General features: G+C 39.5%; 1 protein-coding gene across 8 annotated transcripts in view; it reads right to left on the reverse strand.

Annotated features, from left to right (window-relative positions):
- Nucleotides 1-8,706, reverse strand: part of CTXN3 (cortexin 3) — a 51,406-nt gene extending 42,700 nt beyond the window's left edge. For 4 of the 8 annotated variants that reach the window (XM_030927830.1, XM_030927829.1, XM_030927827.1 and 1 more), the window contains exon 1: nucleotides 4,954-6,399. The gene's annotated coding sequence lies outside the window, so the exon portion shown is untranslated. Of the gene's footprint in view, nucleotides 1-4,953; nucleotides 6,400-8,612 lie in introns of those variants that run through there. The other 4 variants (XM_030927824.1, XM_030927831.1, XM_030927823.1 and 1 more) reach the window with 4 other exon arrangements.
- Between the last annotated feature and the right edge of the window lie 9,983 nt (nucleotides 8,707-18,689).

An 18,689-nucleotide genomic window follows, 5' to 3' on the forward strand; every position in this document is an offset into this window, starting at 1 on the left:
TTTTTTTTTTTTTTTTTTTTTTTGAGACGGCGTCTCGCTCTGTCGCCCAGGCTGGAGTGCAGTGGCCGGATCTTAGCTCACTGCAAGCTCCGCCTCCCAGGTTTACGCCATTCTCCTGCCTCAGCCTCCCGAGTAGCTGGGACTACAGGCGCTCGCCACCTCGCCCGGCTAGTTTTTTGTATTTTTTAGTAGAAACGGGGTTTCACCGGGTTAGCCAGGATGGTCTTGATCTCCTGACCTCGTGATCCGCCCGTCTCGGCCTCCCAAAGTGCTGGGATTACAGACTTGAACCACCACGCCCGGCCAATTTTGCCTCTTTTAATTAATGAACAATTCATTACAAATCCAGATTACCAACATGACTTGGTGCATAATATATTCGTGTTACAAAAATTGTCTCCTGGGCCCGGCACAGTGGCTCACACCTGTAGTCCTAGCACTTTGGGAGGCTGAGTTGGGCAGACCGCTTGAGCCCAGGAATTCAAGACCAGCCTCGGCAACCTGGTGAAACAGCATCTCTACAAAAGTGATGGTGTGTGCCTGTTGTCCTAGCTACTTTGGAGGCTGAGTGGGGCGGATCGCCTGAGCTGCAGTGAGCTGTGATTGTGCCACTCCACTCCAGCCTGGGCAACGGAGAAAGAAAAAAAATTTTTTTAATTAAAAAATAAAATAAAATTGTCTTCTGAAATAGATTTGAAAAAAGAAAAGCAGCTTTAAGTTTAATAGAAAGTATAGCTTCAAGTTTTATACATGGTATAGGCTGTCTTCCTGCCTTCCTCTATTTTCATGTAAGACCGTTTACCAGGGAAAAGAAAAAATTATTGTTGGATAAAGTCACTTAAAAGGTTTTGCCATCAGAGGTTTCCAGAATCAGGATGAAATTTACAGTTAATTGTCTATGTGCAAAGAACTGATTGCTCAGTTACCCAAACAAAATTCTCCCTTTTGATAAGCACCTATTGGCCAATTCCTCCACCTATTTGTATCTTACACAGAGATTATAAGAAAGAAAATAAAACTAAATATCCAACAAGAAAAATAATCTGCTATTTGGGAAAGAAAAATTAAATTTTATATTAGCAAAATTGTTGCTAAGGGATAGATTTGCCAGATAAAAAGCAGAATATTCTATTAAATTTGAATTTCAGATACACAATGAATACATTTTTAGCATAACTATGTCCCAAATATTTTACTGAGTGCCCTATATTGTCACTTGCTAAATCTGGTAACCCTGCTAAGGAGTTTTGAGGATCCTTCATTTTCCTCCTCCTAGTTCTAATGATCGTGAAGTTACCTAAAGAAGAATTAGGACAGCATATTGCTCTGGAGGATGACATGTTTGGCAGAGAGATAAAATGTCTGTTTTCTAACCATTTAGTATGGTTAGAAAGAAATGGCCAAATAAATAGTACCAGGAATGATTTGTTAGCATGTGGTCAGTCTCACACAAAGCATGATAATAATTTTAAAAGACTGGAAGCTCTGACTTGCAGCAAAGCCCTGACCCTGCTGCTCCTAGCTCAGTAACTGCAGGCATGAAATTTCATTGAAATCACAGTTTTGTCATCTGGAAATAGGTATCTTCATACTTACACTACATGTCAGTCATGAAGATAAAGTAAATTAAAACACTTGGCAAGTGGCAGTCACCCACTAAATGTAGACTTGCCTTATTTCTCTTAAAAATAGATGGAAGAGCCTGAGACTCCAAGACTCTGAAGGAAGAAATGCCACCTGCTACTAAACTCCTTAAATTACCTGGCCTGCTCTAAGTTATAGGGATAAGAAGAGACAACTTGTTAGAAAGGTTAACCTGTTTTAAAAACAAGGTAACTGAGGAAGGGCTAATCACAACAGAGCCATGGTGAATTGTATTTAACCTGTGGTTTTGTTCTGTTTTTGTTTCTGTGTGTTTTCAAAATGTGATAGTCACCATCCTCACTGACCAAGAGCAGCCATAATCAGGTGAATTAAAAACATCTGGAGACAGAGGTTTCTCCCTCAAAACACAGTGATGAGGACAAGGAGCAGAGCAAGGCCTTACAAGTCAGGGCCTCATGAGAGAGCAACTAAGGCCAGGGGAATCCAGGCGCCTCCCAGAACCATTTTGTTTGAGGAATGCCATGCATAAATAGAGCAATGAGCCCATAACACAGGCTGCTGGGTTTTATTGGTGGCATTTTAAAATAATCAGTATCTACAAAGAATCTCAGAAGGCTACAGAGGCCCAGGCTACTTTTGTTTATTGAAAAGGAAGACATGCCAACACAGAAAAGAAGTGTTAGGTAAACATTTTAAATGTTCAGTCCTGACTATGTACCTCTGCAACTGCCTGGATATGCCAATTTGGAGGTAATGTTAGTGAAAGGAAGCTTTTGGCCACAGCAGAGAAGAGGGCTGTAGTCCATTTTCACACTGCTATAAAGATACTACTTGAGACTAGGTAATAGATGAAGGATAGAGATTTAATTGACTCACAATTCTGCATGGCTGGAGAGGCCTCAGGAAAGTTACAATCATGGCAGAAGGTGAAAGGGAAGCAAGGTATGTCTCATATGGTGGCAGGAGAGAGAGAACATACAGGGGAAATGCCAGACACTTATCAAACAACCAGATCTTGTGAGAACTCCCTCACTATCACAAGAACAGCTTGGGGGAAACCACACCCATGATTCAATCACCAACCACCAGGTTCTTCCCTCGACATGTGCGGATTACAATTCCAGATGAGATTTGGGTGGGGACACACAGCCAAACCATATCAAAGTCCAGTGGTTCTCAAGGATAAGGGTCTCCCCAATTAAGAGCAGAGCAGGCAATGCAATTCTATTTAGGAGTAATTTCTTTTCAACATGTTGCTGTAACTTGGATAGATTTTCTTTATTTTTATTTTTGAGATAGGGTCTCCCTCCTTCACCCAGGCTGAAGTGCAGAGGTGCAATCATAGCTTACTGCTGCCTCAAGCTCCAGATGCATGCAATCCTCCCACTTCAGCCTCCCAAGTAGCTAGAACTATAGGTTCATGCCACACTGCCTGGCTGGTTTTTGTTTATGTTTGTTTGTTTGTTTGTAGAGATGAGGGCTCCCTGTGTTGACCAGGCTGGTTTCGAATCATGGACCTCAGGCATTCCACCCACCTCGTCCTCCCAAAGTTCTGGGATTACTAGTGTGAGCCACCACACCCAGTGAGATTTTCTTGTTTTCAAGGATAAATTAACATTACTTAACTGATGGGGTACTGATGAAATCAACATTGACATTTTTACGATTTTTGTCTGTTTCATTTTGCACTATCTATGCTTTTTTCAGTCCATTATCTACAACCAACATCAGTTTCTAAGCTGCCCTTATTCAGATACACTGGTGCCACCTTGCTAAGCAACCAAGGCAACTAAAATGTTCCATCAGAGTTCCCCCGCCGATCTTACACTTTTCAAAATCTATTAAAACATCAGAGCTGAAATCCAAACTGCTTCAACCTGTATTCCAGCCTATTGGAGCAAATTTTACTTAGTTCAGATCATTTGTTCTGAGAAGCAGAAATGTTAGATAACATATTCTCATTCTGAAAAATTGGCTCAGAAGTCAGCGACAAAAGTTGCTAAGAAATGCCATACATTCTTGGAAGACAAACTCAAAGTAATTTGTTTCCCATAGAATCTCGATGAGTTTCAGTTAGTAATTTATGGAGATGTTTTCCTGCATCAATACACTGTAGTTTAGTGAATAATAACCAGGTAGCAAAAATATTGAAAAACAGATTACAAAATAGTGCCAAGTAGAACTTTTAGAATCTTTCCAAGTAAAGGTGACTTAGAGAAGTAATGGCATCATTCTTAGAGTGATGAATGAAGCTCAGAGAGTTTAATTATTTTTAATGTACTTACAAATATATAAGTAATGAATTAATTACAAGAATCTATAAGTTGACTTGATTTTCATATATAACTAAAGACTATATTAAAAGGAGAAATTTTCTTGAAGTTGCTTACTTCTAACCAAAAGCATATTGATAAAGTTTTGGGATTTTTTTTTTTTTTTTACTTGACAGGTATTTCTTGCCACACTTCTTAGTGGTCAAAGAATAACTTCTCCAAGATAAACATTGACACTTGTTTTTAAAAAAATGTTCACCCTTTTTCCCTCCAGCCCAGACAAGGCTCAAATGCACTGCTGCAACTTCTGTGCCATGGGCCCTTCCTGTCCCATGTTTCCCAAGGAAAGACAAGTCTTTCTTTCCTGGATACAGATCTGAGGATTGTGGTTTCCTATTAAATATCATTTATTTTTATGCCATCCATATAACTATCCTTCAAATAAAGGAGAAATGCTAACCCATAGGCATCAAAGTGTCATCATTTTCTTTCTTTTCTTTTTTTTTTTTTTTTGAGGCAGAGTCTTGCTCTGTCACCTAGGCTGGAGTGCAGTGGCGCAATCTCGGCTCACTGCAACCTCTGCCCCCCGGTTCAAGCAATTCTCCTACCTCAGCCTCTTGAGTAGCTGGGATTACAGGTGTGCGCCAACATGCCAAGCTAATTTTTGTACTTTTAGTAGAGACGGATTTTCACCATGTTGGTGAGACTGGTCTCAAACTCCTGGCCTCAAGTGATCCACCTGTCTCAGCCTCCCAAAATGCTGGGATTACTAGCATGAGTCACCACTGCACCCAGCCCAAAGTAATCATCATTTTAATTCTCTCATGAAACATACGATCTTTTAGGTTCGAAATTCTCATTTCCTCTGTGTGATGGTAAATAGTAAGTGTCAACTTGACTGGCTTGAGGCATGCCTTTATGACTGGTGAAGTATTGTTTCTGGGTGTGTCTGTGAGGGGGTTACCAGAGGAGACTGACATGTGAGTCAGTGGAATGCTGTCAACGTAGACAGGCACCATCCAACTGGTTGCTGGTGCCATCAGGACAAAGCTGGTGGGACAAATGAGATACTCACTTTGCAGAGCTTCCTCTGTCTCCTTTTCAGGGCAGCCACTTTTCTCCTCCTGCCCTTGGATGTCAGATTTGAAGTTCTTCAGTCTTTGGACTTTGAGACTTGTGCCAGCAACCTCCTGGGGCTCTAGGGCCTTTGTCCTCAGACTGCACTGTCAGCTTCCCTGGTTTTGAGGCTTGGACTGAGTTACTACCAGCATCTCTCTTTCCCCAGCTTGCAGGTGGCCTATTGCGGGACTTCACCTTCATAATTATGTGGGCCAGTTCTCCCTAATCAACTCATATATTGGTTCTGTCCCTCTGGAGAACTCTGACTACTACAGTCTCAAACACATAGCAAGCTGGTGTCACAAAAACAGAATATTACATGCCAAATTTTGTCCTTCCAGAATTCATATGTTGAAGGCCTAACTCCTAGTACCTCAGCATGTGACTGTACTTGGAAATAAGGTCTTTACGGGTTAATTAAGCTACAATTAGGTCATTAGAGTAGACCCGAATCCAACAGGACTGATGTTCCTTAAGAAAAGGGAATTAAGACACTTACAGGTAGCACAGGGAAGACCATGTGAATACCAGGGAGGAAAGGACAGCTGCCTACAAGCCAAGGAGAGAGGCCTCAGGAGAAACCAGCCCTGCTGACGTCTTGATCCAGGCCTTCAGAATTGAGAGAAAATAAATTCTGCTCTTTAAGCCAGCCTGTCTAGGGTACTTTGTTTCATCAGACATAAAAAACGAATCCAGAGAATAAGAACTAGATTCATGGCCCAGCTCTGCAATTTACTTGGACAAGTGACTTAAACCCTCAAAACTGTAGGATGTATATCTCCCAAATGGAGATAATGCTTTCATTTAAAACTCTTAATAGGCTCATGGTTTTAAATTCTGCCTCCACATCACTGACTCTAAATGTCTTTCTCCTGCCTTTCCCCTAAATCTATGCTTATAGCCACATGCCCCTTCACATCTCCACTAGGACATTTAAAGGTCATTGCAGATTGAATATGGCCAACCCAGAATTCCTGGTCTTTCCCAACAAAAACTCAATTCTCCTTTGTAAGTGGCAACTCCAACATTCTAGTTACTTAGGTCAACAATCATAGAGTCATACCTGACTCCTCTTTTTACCTCATGCCTCACATCAAATTCATCACCAGCACCTGTTAACTCTACCTTCAAAACATATTCAGGCTTATGAATTGACAGACAGATCAATGGAATTGAATAGAAAGCACAGAAATTGACCTATTTTCTGTATAAATCTAGTATATGTGTGTGTGTGTTGGGTGATAAGGTTTGGCTGTTTTCTATATAAATCTAGTGTGTGTGTGTGTGTGTGTGTGTGTGTGTGTGTGTGTTGAGTGACACAATTTGGCTATGCCCTCCCGTTATAACACCTCATAATACCTATGAGGCATTATCTCAAATCACTGAGGCAAAGATAGTCTTTTAAAAAAAAAATGGTGTTGGGACATCTGGATAGCCATTTGGCAAAGATGAAATTAAATTCATTACTCATACCATACATGAGCATAAACTCCAAATGGACCCAAGTCTAAATGTAAAAAATAAAGTAATAGAATACTAGATGAAAGCATGGGTAACTGCCTCTTTAACCTCCATGTAGGTAAAGGCTTTCTAAGTGGGACTTGAAATTTTGAGCAATAAGCACTATTCACAATAGCAAAGACATAGGATCAACCTGAATACCCAACAATGGTAGACTGGATAAAGAAAATTTGGTACATATGTACCATTGAATACTATGCAGCCATAAAAAAGAATGAGATCATGTCCTTTGCAGGGACATAGATGGAGCTGGAGGTCATTATCCTTAGCAAACTACTGCAGGAACCAATAACCAAATACCGCATGTTCTCACTTCTAAGTGGGAGCGAAATGATGAGAACACATGGACACCTAGAGGGGAACAACAGACACTGGGGTTTTCTGGAGGGTGGAGGTTGGGAGGAAGGAGAGGATCAGGAAAAACATCTAATGGGTACTGGGCTTAACACCTGGGTGATGAAATAATCTGTACCACAAACCCCCATGACACAAGCTTACCCATGTAACAACCCTGCTCTTATACCCCTGAAACTTAATGCAAAAGTTTAAAAAAATCCAAGCAATAAATGAAATTACAAATAAATATAACTATAAGAAAATAAATTTTTTGCATGGCAAAAGCATTGTAAATAAAATCAAAAGACAAATGACAAACTGTGAGACAATATTTGCAACATATCTCTCAGGTAAATCCTTCATATACAATGAATTGTTTTAATTGAGAGAAAAAGAAATCTATAAAAAAATAGACAAAAGACACAAACAGATGATTCACAATAAAAGAATCTAAAATTTATCTTAAATATATGAAAAAATGTTCTATCTCATAATAAGTGGAATGCAAATCAAAACTACACTGAAGTACCATTTCTGACTCCTCAGATTGGCAAAAATTCAAAAGCCTGATAATACAGCCTCTTGGTAAGGCTTAGGAACAACAGGTACTTTCCCATGTTTCTGCTGGGAATGTAAAGTGACATTGCTCCTTTGAAGTCAAAGTTAGTAATATTTACAAAATTACTTGCCGATTTACTATTGTCCCAGTTATCCCACTGCTAGGAATTTATTCTGAAAATACCATCAATCATTACAAAAATACGTATGCACAAAGTTATTATTTGTAGCATTACTTGTAAATATAAAACATTGAAAACTTCCTAAATGGTCAAGCATAAGAGATTGGTTGGATAAATTATTGTTCTACACACAATGGGATGATATACAGCTCTAACAAAAATACTGAGAAAGGACTGGGCACAGTGACTCAGGCCTATAATCCCACCACATTGAGAGGCTGAGGCAGAGGATTGCTTGAAGCCAGCCCGGGAAATATAGCAAGTCCTTGTCTCTACATAAAATGTAAAAATTAGCTGAGCATGGTTGGCATGTGCCTGTAGTCCCAGTTACTTGGGAGGCTGAGGTGGAAAGATTGCTTGAGACCAAGAATTTGAGACTGCAGTGAGCCATGATCATGCCACTGCACTCCAACCTTGGTGACAGAGACCCTGTCTTTAAGAAAGAAAAAAAAAAAAACAGATTGAGAAAGATCTCTATGAATTGATGTGGAATAATTTTCAGGAGATATTTAGAATGGCAAAATTTGCATAATAAGAGAGAATAAGAAAGTACGCATCTGTTTTCTTATCATTACAAAAAATCAAACGAAAGAAAACCCACAAGAATAGCAAACCTAGAAAATGGTGAAATTGGCTAGAAAAGGTAGTGATGCTACAATACAAGAGTAGTATTGCAAATTATATACTCAGAGAATTTTGACTTTTAAAAGCATGATAATATCCTACACATTCAAAAATAAAATTATATCAATAAAGACAAGGGGCAAAAAGCAAAACAAAGCAAACCAAAACAAGTGAACCTGACTATGTCATGTGAATACCACAGCCACACAGAAAAAAAAAGAAGAGCGGAAGGAAGGGAGGAACAGGGTTGGCAGATAGAGCGAGAATTTTTTTTGAAAAAGACAAAAAACAAGACACTTAGTTAAATTTTAATTTTAAATAAGTAACACACAATTTTAAATATAAGTATGTCACCTGCAATTTGTTGCCACCCAACACCCCATCTCCTCCCTACCTCTGTGGCCTCATCTGGTATTTCTCACTCAGCTCCCACCACATGAACTTTCCTGTTTCTCGGAGGTGCCAAGCAGTCCCCTGCCTCGGGGGCTTTGCGGAGACTGATAAGGCTCTTCCTCTTCACGTCTTTAGGATTCCGGTCAGAGGTCACCACAATTGAGAGATCTTGCCTGCCTACCACAGTCCTTTTTTGTCTTACTCTGCTCTATTGTTGTTTACACCAAAACCTACTAGAAAATGTATAAATACATCTGTGTACCATATGTGTGTGTGTGTTAGCATGTCACATAGTTAGTACTCAATCATCATTTGATGAAGGAAGAAAAGATACTGGTTGTGCCAGTTGAGTGAGTGCAGATGCAAAGCCCTGGACCCTCTGCAAGTGTTACTTCCCATTCTTCACCCACTCATCTTTGCATAAAGGGCCTAGAACCTGACAACCAGTCAAGAAATTCAGCAAAATAGTGCAAAGGGAGGTTGCTTTGCCTCTAGCACTCTGTAACTAATCAGCTCTGCTTCAAGGGGCTTGAGGAGCTATTTTTCTTCCAGTCAAAGCTCCTCCATTTAAAATGGTAATCCCAGGCCTCATTTTGTATTTTCTCCTGTACAAGGATATGAAGGTCACCCACTTAGCCAACTCTTCAGTCCATGCGAAAATGCATTTAGAAGCAGCAACTAAGGCGATATAAAAGTGAAGATGAATTGAAGTTATTTATATTCAGTAAAAATCTGTTGGAGGAATAAGGTAAGAAAAATGTGTCTTCACAGCAGGATTGCTTTATACACAGTTAAGGAAAACCCATGAGCCACAAACCACTAAGCAAGATTACAAACTCACTTTATTCCAGAAGCTGCTGAGCCAGGTAAGGGGCGGATGAAGGATGGTAAGGATGTGCCTAAGGTGCTTCCAAAGCAGAAGCACCAAAGTGACTGAGGAAAAAACTTGAAACAAGTATATAGGTACACTACCTCAAAGTGATAGCCAATGGGAAAAAAGGAATTCGATGAGCTCATTTTTATGCTTACTCTACAGATTAGTTTTGGTTTAAATTTGCATCACAGAATAAAGAAGCATCTTAATCTTTTCTGGACTGACACTTTGAAAGGTGTTCATTTGGCCCTTTGTTAGATCACATTCCGCTCACCTGCAAATGTACATTCACCTTTCTTTGGTCAAAACTTCACGTTTCTCAGTAATGTCTTTTCCTGTGACCCAGTGAACTACCTTTAGAACGTCATGAAGCTACCACCAGCTGGACGTAATCTTGATATTACTCCAAGATAAAAACTTCAGTCCTTGTAACTTCTTTTTTTTTCTTCTGAGTCACAAATGACAGAAAAAGTATTAATATTTTACTTCCTTGGATACCTGCATTTAGTTTATGTTGACACCCTTGATGTCATTCTCTATGTGCTAAAATTTAACCCCTGGTGTTTATAAGCAACACAATGGGTTACAGTGAAATTATGACAGTATAGGGCCTTAGCATCTTATAAAAGTATTATTCTTATCGATAGCTGGATTACCCAATATCATTATTCCAAAAGTTATTATACATCTACCAATACTAAGTTTCACAAAAATTTGAACCATATTCTTCGTGATTCAAGGATTGAACTTTCAATCCCTTTATAATTGAAGATGTTCAGGCAATTAACTTGGATTGTACTTGTGTTTTCCTGACTCAAAATAAAATGGGTTTTTGTATCACTTAATAACAGTATTTTTCACACTATTGGTCATGAAATCAATTTAGTGGGTCATAACAAGCATTTTCTTAATGAAATAGAATACAATAGAAAATATTAGAGTATAGCTATAGGATGGAAAGTATTTTTCATAAAACTTTGGTTTCAAAAGTATGTAAATATGTATCTATAATATGTATATGTGTTAGGATGCACTATAAAATGTACTTCTTAATATGATAACAGTAAAAAAAAGCATGAAAATCACTGATTTAATATTTGTACTTTCACAAGCAATTAGCAGGTACCCATTGTAACAGATAAAATCCAATTCTTAGATTAACTAAAAATGGAACATCACTATACATGTGAACTAATTTCAAGATATGTGTCCAAAAACGTTTATGTTTATCAAGAAAAATATGTACTTGACTACAAAGAAAATTCTCCTGACTTCTTGAAATCAAATCCCTAACTCACTTTATAAGCTGAGGAGTAAAACCAAGCAAACACATACACAAAAACTCTTAGTTACCTTAAATGAACTTTTAAACTAGGACTTAAGATGACTGTGCTTTGGTGGCATTTGGATGACTAATTTGAAAGATTTTTGTTAAAATGAAATGTAGACATATTTATTAGGATTTTAAAATCTTACAAGAGGCCTTTTCAGGGCTTACTTCATTATGACAACAACCTTGCTGAGCCACCAGTGAGGGGAATGACATCTCTGGCATCTTAACGAGTGATGTCAAAGACAGGTTGTTGATGGAGGCTGCCCTGGTCTCAACCCTTGTTCCGGAACCTTCAGTGGCTGCCTGTGTGAAAATTCTGCAGAGTCAGACTGTGGAGGGAGAGCAGCACAGAAGTTCTGTGGAAGTCCACACCAGCAGAGTAAGATTCTAGCATGGGGGCTGCTCCGGGACTGAATGGAAAATCTAAGAAGTTGCATATGCGGATTTGCCCATAGGTACTCTGGGGGCAGTGATGGCCGAGAGTGCTCCTTGAGACCCACTGAGATGACTCCAGGCTTCTGAAACAAACTTGCATATGGGGGGTCATCACTTGTGCCATTCTGCGATGGTGAGTGGCCTGACTGCAACCAGTCAGTCTGTTTGGCCCTCTGAGAATTAGTGTACCATTCAGCGTTCTCTGCTGGAGTTTTAAGGATTCATTTGTGCTTATCTCACTCCCAAGAACTCCTTTGTTGAATGCCCCCCCTTTTTTATATATATAGAGGATCGGCACAGAATGTGGCATCTGAGTAAGAACTGAACAGTTGACAAAAGCATCTGCATCTTGATTTAATGCTTTTGAAAAAGATGTGCTGTAAAAATTAATCTAGTCCATCCATAAGAATATTTGAAATTCATTGACCAGCCTCTAGAAACCTTCACAAGTCATTTTAAAAAGACGCAGACTATAAATGGAAAATGTTTTTGCTGGGAATAAATCCAAAAAAGTAAAGCACTTCTAAAATTTATATCACACCATCTAGATCTTTCTGTCCTCGTTTTCTCTTGCAAACAGTGGGATAAGTTTAAAAGCTAAGTTCCTAAGTCCAAACTCCATGAATAAACTTTTACCAGAGACCCCTATGAGACAAAGTGGTATAAATAGTAGAATTGTACCAGTAGTTCCAGCTTAAACTGTTACACTATCTTTTCATGCCTCTTTCCTCATATATGAAAATAGTCTGCCAACTCTAGGGCATCCTGTGGATATGTTGTTGAAAAGAAAGCCCAACTGGAAAAGTTTTAAGAACTACAGAGCGTTTGCTTACTATGGTATACAGAACAATACTTCCCCAAAGATATGCACACATACTAACCTCCAGAACCTGTGAATACATTTCCTCACAGATCAAAAAGAATTCGCAGATGTCATTAAGGACATTGAGATGGGGAGATTATCCTAAATTACCTGGGCAGACCCAAGTAATCACCATGGTCCTTACAGGAGAGTTGCAGGAGTTGAAGTCAGAAAGAGAAGATGTAGAAGTCAAAGCCGGGGTTAGAGAAGATGGAAGATGTTACACTACTGGTTCTGAAGATGATGAAAGGGAACATGAGCCATTGAGTAAGGAATGCAGGCAGCCATCAGAGGCTGGGAAAGGCAGGAAATGGATTCTCCCTTCAGAGGCTTCAGTAGGAAATGACACAGCCAGCACCCTGAGGCTAGCCCAGTGAGACTGATTTCCAATTTCCCATCTTTCGAAGAGTGTGAGAATAAATTTGTGTTGTTTTAGCCCCTATGTTTGTCGTAATTTATTACAGCATAAGTAGGAAATGAATACACTTATTAAACTCTTTTTAAAAGAGGAAAATAAAGGATGAAGCCTTCTGTCTCACTTTTACTTTGAGGCAAGTGTGTTTGATTCTTAGAATAGCCTCAGGGTCTCATCCTCATCCAACCTAAAACTGGCTTTCGCCTGAGCACTTTCTCCTCATCATATTCATCCGATTCCACTTATTCAATGGTGAAAAATGGAAGTCAGCAAATTGCCTTACTCTCCCAAATAACATGAAAAATTATATGATGGAAAAATTCTTTGACATAACTCCTCAGAACACACTGTTAAAGAGGTAAGAATCAGAATATATAACTAGCTAAATAAATACAGATAGTATGCTTACTAGAACATATGTAAAATATGGAAGCTTTATAAATAAATCAGGCTTCTATGAATGCTATCTTAATTTCCAGAACTCCTCATACTCATTTTCACTTCCTTGGTTTGTGCAAAAGTTTCTAAAACAGAAAAAAATGAGAGAGAGGGGCATTTATTTTGCTTATCTCTGTTCCTATTTTTACCACTATTTTATTACCAGGTAATTTTTCACATTGGATATATGTTTTACCATTTACTTTGGACTAGATCAGGTGACTTAACTGAAGTTCAAATCAATCTCATTTCAGCAATATGGTAATTTAGTTATTTTATTTTAAATTGAAACTTGGTAAAGTATTTTCTCTATCATTAAAACTTCAAATCTGTGTAGTCAAACAAAATTTATTCTCCAAACTTTCTTTTTTTTTTTTTTTCTTATTTTAGAACTTATCAGTAAATAAAGGACTCCTTCTTAGACTCGCATCCACTCATGTCAGTAATCCTTCAAAGTAGGAAGGGTAAAATACGAATGTCCCTTCATTTTGACCTTCTATTAACATTGTACTTTCATGTAACAACAACAACAATAAAAAACTATTAAGAAGAAAAGTAAAAGTCATATTCTCTGCAGTTTGACTTTCTGCAATAATCTAGGAAGCAGGTATATTTCTTCAGGTTCAGTGAAAGTGCTTACAAAACATAAAGAGAGCTCCTGAAAAGTCAAATTTGCATAAGACTTGAAATGGGAAAATTTGAATCCTAGAATTCAAGAGCTTGCAGGAAAACCTAGGATGTTATTACTTCATCTTATCTTGGCTGTAAGTTACTCTTTTACAAGTGAGACTGAGCCCCAGAGTAAAATACAGCCTGAGGTACAAAGAGTTCACACAAGAAAGTGCTCACCCTAAAAACTTGCAAATAAAAAAGGGCCACACAGCAAGCTGGCAGCGAAATGAGAAACAACCTCTCAGGGAAAGGTCAAGAGAGGATGTGGAGTGAAAAATCTTTAGGGAACTGTCACTGTCTGAAAAGGAAAGTGACAGAAGTGACAAATTTCAGAGAGTCAGAGGAGAACAAAGGATGGGAGTTGAAAAACATAGACTAGAACCACCTGCCTTCTTTTTTTGAGAGACCACTCAAGGTCATTTCCCAGGAATCCTTAGGAATTCTCCCCCAGATATAAAAGGGGAAATGTTGGGCTCAGATTGTTGCTAACTGGGGAAAGGTGCCTCCAGAAATAAGGTGGAGCTGGGAGGACAGAGATCTGGGTTGTCTGAACTGGCAGCCCATGGCCCTAACTTCATCACCCAAGCTCCTTGAGGGTTTTTTTTTTTTCTTCAGGATTAAAAATAAAAATGCATAAAAGTGTCGTGCCAACCAGTCTCATAATGATCTCCTGCATGATAGTGACCAAGCTTAAATTCACACATTACAGGCACGGATATAGACACACACACACACACACACACACACACACACACACACAGAGTTCTTAAGCTACTTCCCAGTTGGTGTCAATTTGACACGTACATATAGAGACTTTTAGTTCTTCCTGAGCCTGGGGACCATGGGGACCTTTACCCCGGCACACAGGGGTGCCCGGGGGCCCACAGCCTGTGGAGCTGAGACTCTACTTTAGCACTGATGATAGATCATGCAAGACGTATAGTTCATTTTTTTTTTTTTTTTTGAGACGGAGTCTCACTCTGTCGCCGGGGCTGGAGTGCAGTGGCCGGATCTCAGCTCACTGCAAGCTCCGCCTCCCGGGTTTACGCCATTCTCCTGCCTCAGCCTCCCGAGTAGCTGGGACTACAGGCGCCCGCCACCTCGCCCGGCTAGTTTTTTGTATTTTTTAGTAGAGACGGGGTTTCACCGTGTTAGCCAGGATGGTCTCGATCTCCTGACCTCGTGATCCGCCCGTCTCGGCCTCCCAAAGTGCTGGGATTACAGGCTTGAGCCACCGCGCCCGGCCCGTATAGTTCATTTTAAATTTTTGAGCAGCTACATTGAGCACTAGGTGAAATTAACAGTAAGAATACATCTTATTTAATCCAATATATCAAAAAAATCATTTCAACATGTAATTATCAAAATGTGGTGTACATTTTATGGACACTTACACTGTATCTCAATTCCGCTGGCCACATTTCAAGTGCCCAGTGACCACATGGAGCTAATGGCTCCTTTAGGGACAGCACAGGTCTAAGGAGTGAAAGTCTTAGTGAAGGTTTAGGGGAGCAGGGATAGGCTCAAGTGTTACTCCAGATGAGCACCCTGGTGGCTACTCATTCAGTAGTAATTGCAGAGCAAGAGTGGATGCGGGAAGCTCAAGGAGAGGCTGTTGTCAGAGTCCACGTGTGAGATATCGCGGATGTGGGCTGCAGCAATGCAGTGAGGACAGACTTGAGATACGTTCAAGAAATGGCAACATTAGGACTTGGTGATTAGATGGGGGTAGGGTAAGATGGAATACTTTAGGATGATTCCCAGATTTCTAGTTACAATGACAAAGTCAATTTGTTGAGACAAGGAATCCTGGAGATAACATGTCAGGGACAAGAAGAGGTGGGCAGCAGGGAGAATTTATTTCTGGATGTGTTCAATTTGAGTTGCCTGTGTGGCACTCATGGAGATGTCCAGCAAACTTTCAGCTATGGGGTTCTGAACTTCAGGGAAAAGGTTGGGTCTAGAGATTTATGTATATAGGTTTAGAAGTTTTCCATAGATATCATGTGTTCTTATAAGATCCCCCGGAAGAGCCATGAGCCAAGTAATGGATGGAGGAAGAACAGTCCTTGGAGGGACTTACACTTTGGTGATAACCAGGGATGCTGGAATCAGTTGAGTGTGACTTTATAATGGAACCTGGGTATCACTGGGCATCACTGGTAGAGATCCCTTTCTCTCCTCTTTCTTTCTCCTTCCTTCATTTTGTCCTTTTCCATTTTCCCTCCTAATCTTGGCTTTAAGGGTACTAGGGGGAGTATCTAAAACATGTATTAGCACTGCTGATAATATTCAGTGATTTAAAAGATTCCCAAGACTTACCCGTTACAGTGTTTTAAGCATTGTGAGAAACAATGCAACTCTAGTCAGAGAGCTCCAAACTTGCAGTCATATGGAGGCTGAACTGAGAATAGTTCTGAAGGTGCTCAAATAAATATGCAAACCTATCTTCTGACTAGTTCCTCTAGCCTCAATGAGATAAAGAGTTGAAAAGCTTCTCTTTAGAGATTAAAATATGCAGTGTTTGTTCAACAATGAAAATGCTTTTAATATCTCCAAACTTGGCACATAGCTTAAAATATACAGATATTCATCATTTACTTTAAGATAACTTTACATCTTTGAGGTTTTAATCACTTCTTTTAAAAGTTATTTTTAAAGATGTTCACTTTTGATGAAAGTACATTACAATGTCATTCTGTAACAACAGTTTTCCATCAAATGCTTTCTTCTTTAAGTTGTGAAAACAACATTGATTATATCGCCAAGCACTGCTAAAAAATGTTCTGCATCATAAAAGCATTTGGAGTCCCATTTTTTATCATCTAAATTGTATATTGTACACTCCATAGCAACATATCGTAAACTAAACAGCCTTTCCTATTTAAACCAAGAGATATTGTAATAAAACAATCCAGAAGACTTTTTGGAAAGCATAATTTGATAGATTTCTAATCTAAAACTAATCTTCTTGTTCCATCCAAGCAAACACTAATGGTGTGCTTGCCTTCATAGTTTCATCCACCAGTTTGATAAAGTTGGTCACTTAGCATGGCATTGAGAGAGATTAGGCTGAATGACAAGGATGCTAAAAGTGTAGCAAATCACTGAGGCATCATGGCTGGTTTATGTTTCCCACATTTTATTACACAGAGGTAGTTGTGTTTTCCTCCTAGGAGTCATCAAATAAACTTCAGAAAGACAAACCTATTAGCATTGACCAAATGAATCCAGAGCTAACATAATTTGCCTACTGAATTATTGCCAGTTTTGAAACTGAACTTAAGGTACAAAATTCCCATGGTGGTAACCATATTTCTTCAGGTAAGTAAGAGTAGGGAAAGTATTTCTGTGGCCTAAAATTGAAGTTCAAAGCCTCCTTTCCTAATACTGCTGCAAAAAAAGGGATTTACTATTGGCTCTGTGCATTATGATATGAAAAATATAGGCTGAGAATGAACCAACACTAGTGTAGAATTCATTCAACTGACTTTTCTAACAGGAATAACTTTTGTTTACCTAGTGTCTCTTAAACTCTCATATAGCATACTTATTAGAAGCTAGTAATGCTGGGTTTGGTAACTAGGTCTAGTTTCTTACAATTGATGAAATAGTCTGAGCTGAACTTAAACACTGAGTGTGTGTGTATGTTTGTATGCGTGTGTATATGGTACACATATATATTATACATGGTATTCTTATATATGGTACACATATATACAATGGTATCATTAAAAAGAAGCCAATGATTTTAGTTATACCATTGTTTTTTAGTTCTTTTTCATGGGATTTGTTACTATCAGAAAATATAAGCTTTACAGCCTTTGTACTGTCAAAAATGCCCATGTTCTTATAGATCTTGTCACTTCTCATCAAGAAGTGGAATCTATGTCCCTTCCCCTTGAAACTGGGTGGCCCCAACACAAGTAGAATGTGGAAGATGTAATGCCATACGACTTCTGAAGCTAGATTAGAAAATGCTGTGTAGTTGCTTCCAGTCTCTCTTGGGACCCTCACCAGTGGAGCCCTAAGCCTCCATGTAAGACGTGCCAGGCTGCCATACTGTGAGAAAGACCAAACTAGGCCACACAGGAGACCAAATGGAGAGGCCCCAAGACTGCATGAGCAGAGAGAGCTGCCTGGCCAGTCCCCAGCTGCTTCAGCCACCACCTGACTGCACTCACACAAGGCAGTACAAACAGAACCTTCTCGCCAAGCCATTTATGAATTTCTGACTGAGGGAAACCAGTGGGTCAGTAATTATTTTAGTTGTTTTAAGCCACTGTGTTTTAAGGTGAGATGTTACACAATATTGGATAACAGTAACAAACTTTCACCGTCTACCTTAATTAAGGGGCTTCTTTACTAAGGGGACTTGCTGTAGATCTTTAGTGTACTACCGTAATGCCCCCTCCACTTCTCTCCATTCCAGTCAGAACTACAGAACTCATTCTACCAGGTGAGAGGAATGTGGGCTGTTAAGGGCTCACAGCTGTCTCCCTTTCCAGGGGTTGCCTTCAGCCAAAGGAGCTGCCTTGCCAAGGTACAACCCTCCCTTAGGAGAGCCCTCTTCCAATGACTGGTTGATAGAAGAGTCCAAGACCCGGCCTCCTTGCCTTAATGCAGGCAACACAGAAAGGTCATCACAGCTCCAGAGCCCCTTGTGGGATAAGCTCAAACCTCAACTGCAACTGTATCACACACAACTTCTTCCTCTACTCAGTCTTGCTTCACTTGCTCCCTTACCGGTGTTGTTCTTGAGAGTGGGCCTCAATAACCTCCCACACACAAATCTCCATTTCAAAGGCAGTTTCCAGATAACTGGAACTAAGACAGGCCACAAACCAAAGTTAACTGCCAACAGAAAAAAATCATAAAGTCAGGCTAAGAGATTCTCTAAGTCTCTGGTTTTCCAGTAAGCAGCAATAATATTGAAAGATACATTGATGCTATGAACAAAGCTTCCAACCAACTGATTAGCATCTGTAGACTAAGATGGTTTCCTTAACAGTCTTTACAGCATTTTTTTGCTTATTCTTACACTTGCTG

The sequence above is a fragment of the Rhinopithecus roxellana genome, chromosome 3 (genome assembly GCF_007565055.1).
Source record: "Rhinopithecus roxellana isolate Shanxi Qingling chromosome 3, ASM756505v1, whole genome shotgun sequence".
Taxonomy (NCBI): domain Eukaryota; kingdom Metazoa; phylum Chordata; class Mammalia; order Primates; family Cercopithecidae; genus Rhinopithecus; species Rhinopithecus roxellana.